The sequence below is a fragment of the Schistocerca cancellata genome, chromosome 8 (genome assembly GCF_023864275.1).
Source record: "Schistocerca cancellata isolate TAMUIC-IGC-003103 chromosome 8, iqSchCanc2.1, whole genome shotgun sequence".
Taxonomy (NCBI): Eukaryota; Metazoa; Arthropoda; class Insecta; order Orthoptera; family Acrididae; genus Schistocerca; species Schistocerca cancellata.
Genome location: NC_064633.1, coordinates 146,413,162 through 146,419,509, shown reverse-complemented (window position 1 = coordinate 146,419,509; position 6,348 = coordinate 146,413,162). Strand labels below are relative to the sequence as shown.

At 49.1% G+C, this 6,348-nt stretch overlaps 1 non-coding gene across 1 annotated transcript; it reads right to left on the bottom strand.

The window, feature by feature from the left end:
- Window positions 1-4,839: 4,839 nt before the first annotated feature.
- On the bottom strand, window positions 4,840-4,914 carry Trnat-ugu (transfer RNA threonine (anticodon UGU)). Its single transcript has one exon. It is a non-coding gene; the product is annotated as a tRNA-Thr (tRNA).
- Between the last annotated feature and the right edge of the window lie 1,434 nt (window positions 4,915-6,348).

Genomic DNA, 6,348 nt, shown 5'->3' with positions numbered 1-6,348 from the left:
ATGAGGAGCTGCCGCCGGATGGTAGGTGGCGCTTCCGCAGCCTTAGCACAGAGACTGGGTATGGGATTGGTCCTATATGCACCAATGGCCAGCCGAATCCCAACATGGTGGACAGCGTCAGTGACCTGCAAACAAGATGGCCTCACTGATCCATACACAGCGGACCCGTAGTCTACCCGCAAACGCACGAAAGCCCGATGAACGTAGAGGAAATGCGCCCTGTCTGCTCACCATGACCTGTGGCTAAGGCACTTTAAGAGATTCAGTGCTTTCAAGGTTCTAGCCTTCAGATGTGGCAACCACGACAATGTCGAGTCAAAAATAAGGCGCAGAAACCTCACTGAATCTCTAAATTGTAGGATGTTGTATTCCATATACAAGGAAGGCAAATTAAAAATACGACGAGAACGATTAAACTGAACATACACACAGTTATCCGCAGAAAACTGAAAACCCGTCTTTGCAGTCCACTTCTCTACCTCTTCACTATAAGTTGCAGCTGACGGCTCGCTATAGCAACGCTGGAGGAGGAACAAAAAACAGCAAAATCGTGCACAAATAAGGAGCACTGTACAGGACTTCATTAAGTAGACACGATACTGTTTATGGCTATGGAAAAGAGGGTAACACTTTAAACACTGCCCTGAGGGACACCATTCTCCAGCTCAAATCGATCAGACAGCATGTCACCAACGCGTGCTCTAAGAAACCGTTGACACAGGGAAGACTATGAAAATGGGGAGGCTGCCATAAAAACCCCGTTGATGCAGTTGTGCGCGAATACAGTGTCTACAAGTAGTATCGTATGCCTTACTTATACTGAAGAATACGTCCGCCCCCCGGTAGCTGAATGGTTAGCATGGCGGATTGTCAATCCTCTTGGAGCGGGTACGATTCCCGGCTGGGTCGAGGAATTTTCTCCGCCCAGGGACTGGGTGTTGTGCTGTCCTCATCATCATCCTATTATCATCATTGACTGCAGGTCGCCGAAGTGGCGTCAAATTGAATGACCGGCACCCAGCGATCGGCCTGATCGACGGGGGACACCACCTATACGATTAAATCGAAAATATGCCGATACAGTGATTCTTACGTAGGAACGTATGCTAATCAGCCACCTCCAGCAGTGTCAGGTTGTCGACATTGGACCGAAATCTTCGGAATCCACACTGTGAGCGGCTAAGGAATTGACTGGTCTCTAACAACTAGACTAAACGACGGTTAGCCAGTAGCTCCATCGTCTTTCCTCCACAGTTCGTTAAAGTAGCACTCTTATAACTACTGATACATGTGCGATCCTTTCCTGGTTTGAGAAGATGGATCAAAATTGCCACCCTCCACGAGTTTAAGAAGTTTCCTGTCTGCCATATTACATTAAAACATACGAGGAAATGTCGAATCATGCAGTACCGGATTTGGTCTTGACCGGGTGCAGTGTCGTGAGTCTCAACCAGCTGCAATTCGCGCACCCACATGGTGAAAGGGGAGTTGTAGGCCTCAGAACTGTTTGACATAAGGTCCAACTTTTCACTCTCTGCGGTCTCGTGGTAGCGACGGAACGCCGGATCCTGGTCTGCATTGGCAGTAGTTTATGCAAAATGCTCGGCCAGAGTCTGAGCAATGTCTCTGGGTGTTGTTTGGAGGCACCTCTGTTTCAGCACTGCTGCTATCAGTGGACGACTGTGATTACCGGAGAATCCTGTTGTTGGCTTCCCACACTTTTATAGAAGAACTGGAACGATTGATGGAGTCCAGGAACGCTTGCCATAACCTTTTCTTACTCTCCCTAACGACTGCCGATCCTTGGCCCTCGCGACTCGAAAGGCCCTAAGGTTGTCTGCTGTCGGTCGGCATTTCAAATGTCGAAAATCCACACGTCTTTCCCAAATTGCTGAACGGCACTCATCTGTCCACCAAGGCACTGGTCGCCTCCTAACATGGCCTGACGACTGCAGGATGGAGAGATCAGTGGCATCATGGATCACTCATGTGACGTGGTTCACTCATCCTTGGACTCTCTCGCAGTGTTCAAACACAGCCAGCTAGATGAAACGCTTTCAGTTATCCCTGCTGATCTCTCACTTTGGTGGCTTCTCTTCAGCAAGTGATTCACCCAGTAGATGATGGCAGAGTGGGAAGCGGCCACTGGAACGAATATCGTCATTGAGCTCTGACTGAACAGTGTCTGCGTGGGCGGGAGAATAGAAAGAGAGGTCGATGGCTGGAAATGACCCAGCAGCAGTACAGAAGTGTGTGTGAGTGCCCATGTTGAGGATGCGCAACTCGTGAGATGTCATGAGGCTTTCCAAAACTCGACCCCAAGGGTAAGTAAGAGATCGAGCCCCAAAAGACATGGTGGGCATTAAAGTGTCCCAGGTGGAGGAATGGTCATATGTGAGACCCTCAGAGCCTACTGCATCTTGCAGAGGTAAATACAATCAACAAACAGTGATTGACACGCATGAATTTGAACATGCAACTGTTTGCAGGTCAGTAGCCAGGGGGACAGCAGAGGAGCAATGCGCATTAGTGACAAACATAGCGACCCCTCTCTTGGCCCTTTCCCTCCGACAGGTCATCCCTGTGGTTTAGCGTATAGCGCTGTAGCACAGGGATGTCTGTATCTTTAAAACTTGTTTCTTGTAAACACAAGCATAAGGAGTTCATTTACTCCACATGAGTCCTGAACCCATTCAAGTTGCACTGTAGTATGGAAGCTACATAATCGGTGGGGTTTTAATTTACTCCTCTCTTTGCACTGGGTAGGTAAAGTATTTGTGGAACGAGGGAGTGGAGGGGCTGCCTGGATCCGAGGCTTCTAACTCCATGAAGTCCTCCTCATCAGTCAGTGGGTGACCTGAGTGGTGGGTTCCTTTCCCTGCGCCCTGTCCCATCAAAGATTATGGGAAAGGGGGCATTGAAAGATAATCTGCTTTACTTGTGCCTTCTAGGGGCTCACTGTGGAACTGTTGTTGGTCTTTCCTGGTGCAGCTGCCTGGACTGCTTTGTCCTTACTCTTTTTTCCTTGGCATGTACACGTGCAAGTACAGGTTCTTGTGCGCCGAAGCGTCCATCTTGGGTACTGGTTTCTGCACCTTGGAAGAATATGATGTGTCACAGACGGGGCGTTTCGCCGGGATTTATTCTTTTTAGCTTCGGCATAAGGGATCGCTTGGTCACTTTTATTTCCTGTGTTTTGCTTTCCCCAGCAAAATCAGGGTGGTCTCGGCTCCAAACTGAGTCGTTCCCAGAGCAGATGATGCAATCGATGGAGACAAACACTCAGTCTCATTATCATGAGTGGCTTTTCTGCAGTTCCCGCAGATGGCTTCAACTCCACAACTCATGGTTGTATGACCGAAATGCCGGTATTTGTAGCACCGCATGGGGTTTGGAATGTAAGGGCGAACTTTTAGTCGAAGGAAACGCGCCGTAATATGTTCAGGCAATGTCGGAGAATTGAATGTGAGAATGAAAGTGACAGACTTTTCAGTTTCTCCATTATTCCTTCGCGCACATTGCTCGACATCGACAATCCTCATTCTTGCTTCAGTACCGCTATTTCTATGTCCATGATATCTCGGTATGTGACAACGCCCTTACTGGAGTTGAGGGAGATGTGCATCTCAACAATGATAACATATTCTCTCAGTTTCTGCGATTTCTTAAGAAGCTCCATCTGCTTTGACCTATTAGTTTCGACCAACAATGAGCCATTAGGCCGTCGTTTCATAGATTTTAATGTGCCAGGAAGGCCTTCGAAACCCTTATGGTTACAGAAGGGGGGCATTTTTTCAAAAGTCCGCTCCTTCCTCTTTATCACCAGAAACACATTGTTATTCATGACTCAATGACCCCTGTTTCTGAAGACAAAAGTACTTTTTTTATCAGGTGGACTAGCCTCTCTCATACTTTTGGATGAATGGGTGTGCCAAGCGGTACACCCTTCCTGCTGGGAGAAGAAGATGATGATTTCGAGGGTTCCATCTCGGTCCCACGAGCGGCTAGGAAAATAAGGGTCCACTTAGACAGAGCACTGCATGCCTGAGTAAGCCTTATACAACTGAGGTGTGGCAGGTCCCCCAGAGGTTGTCCGCTAACGACTGTTCCACCTCTACAGCTATGCATCCCACCAGCGCACCTTGTGATTGAGTTTTCTTCCTTTTTTTAAAAAAAATAGACGCTTATTCCGTACTCGCGATCCATGCGGACAAGCCAAGATCCCTTCTCCCTGCGACAAGCAACGTTCCACCGCCGCGCTGCAAGGTGGTCGCTGAAGCATGCCCAGAGCTTACGATGACAGGGGTCAGGCGGGCTTAGCAGTCCTTAGCTTAGGAACACTGGGGTCGCCAAGCGCATATCCAGCAAATGAATGCTGAACCACTGAGGGCAGGTCACAATGAAGTTGCTGCTCAGTTGATACCAGAAATTATTTCACAACTAAAATGTGCCGACACCGTCAGCACTGTCGAGCCCATCGAGAATGTGGAAGCTCTTCTGTAATGAAAATATCAGTCGATTATCTCAGAGGGAGTTAGAATTGCATACCATGGAATGTTGCATATGTAAACTTCCTGATAAAAGAAATGAGACATCAGAAGACGTGGTAGGAGGTCGATGTAACTTCTTCCACATACACAACGGTGGCCCGTGTATAAATTACGATTGCTGGCCTGATACGGTATATAAAGGGCTATATATGACGGTAGTATCTGTTCCCGAAAGAACAGTTACCGTGGATGACCACGCAGCTTTGCTAGAAATGAAATGATAATTAAATGGACACCCTAGCCGCAAACAGGCGTTGATGTACTTCATTGGAGACATGTTGAAAATGTGTGCCCCAACCGGGACTCGAACCCGAGATCTCCTGCTTACATGGCAGACGCTCTATCCATCTGAGCCACCGCGGGCACAGAGGATAGCGCGTCTGCAGGGACTGATCCCTCACACGCTCCCCGTGAGATCCACATTCCCAACATGTCCACACCACTACATTCGTAGTGCGCCTAATAGATGAGTAATGAGTATGATGGGCAAACATCTATTAGGCGCACTACGAATGTAGTGGTGTAAACATGTTGGGAATGTGGACCTCACGGGCAGCGTGCAAGCGATAAGTCCCTGCAGACGCACAATCCTCTGTGCTCGCGGTGGCTCAAATGGATACAGCGTCGGCCATGTAAGCAGGAGATACTGGGTTCGAGTCCCGGTCGGGGTACACATTTTCAACATGTCCCCATTGAAGCACATCAACGCCTGTTTGCAGCTAGGGTGTCCATTTAATCATCATTTTATATAAAGGGCATTGGCGCTGGTGGGGTGAGTGGTCGTTGTAGGGCCAGTCGTCCCAGTAGTCATATCGATAACCGAGAAGCAATACTTTATTAACTTCAGATACACGTCGAGTCGTTACCAATGTGAGGCAAAAACGCTCCTCTCCAGCGACCCTGGCCAGGAAGGGGTCTCTGGTGACCTTCTCCGGACCTTAGATACGGCGAAACTTAGTTTCCCGATCTCCCATTACGCTGGTTCATTTCGCCAGGTGCCGGTCTCTCAGATCTGCGTTCTTGGCGTCGGTCCCTGTCACGAAAGTATCCGTTCCCATCGCCCCTTTGAAATTTATCATTGGATGTGTTCCTATAACCGTTTCCCTTAACAAAACTTGTTCGCTTTCCGTTGATAACTTCTCGGCCTGGCGAAAACTAATAGCGTCAGTTCCCTACTATGCTGAGAGCGACGGCTGATGGCCTGTCGGTGGCCCATCGCTTTCACGTCAGCTGTACCCGGTGTTGTGCTGTGCCGGCGTTTTGTAGTGGAGGGCGCCTGCACATAGGCAGTTTAGGCCCGGCGACGTCCACTGCGAAGGCAAGGAAGACTGCTGTGCACAGAACACGACCTGCTGTCTCCTGTCAGCAGTCTTACGGTAAGGCGCGGACGGCGAGCCAGCGGTACTGTGCCGCCAAGTCCCGCAAGGAGACTGAGTGCAGGAGGTGGCTGGCCCGAGCCGCTGGCTCCAGTGCGCAATTGTTGTTGTTGTTGTGGTCTTCAGTCCTGAGACTGGTTTGATGCAGCTCTCCATGCTAATCTACCCTGCGCACGCTCCTTCATCTCCCAGTACCCACTGCAACCTACATCCTTCTGAATCTGCTTAGTGTATTCATCTCTTGGTCTCCCTCTACGATTTTTACCCTCCACGCTGCCCTCCAATGCTAAATTTGTGATCCCTTGATGCCTCAGGACATGTCCTACCAAACTATCCCTTCTTCTAGTCAAGTTGTGCCACAAACTTCTCTTCTCCCCAATCCTATTCAATACTTCCTCATTAGTTATGTGATCTACCCATCT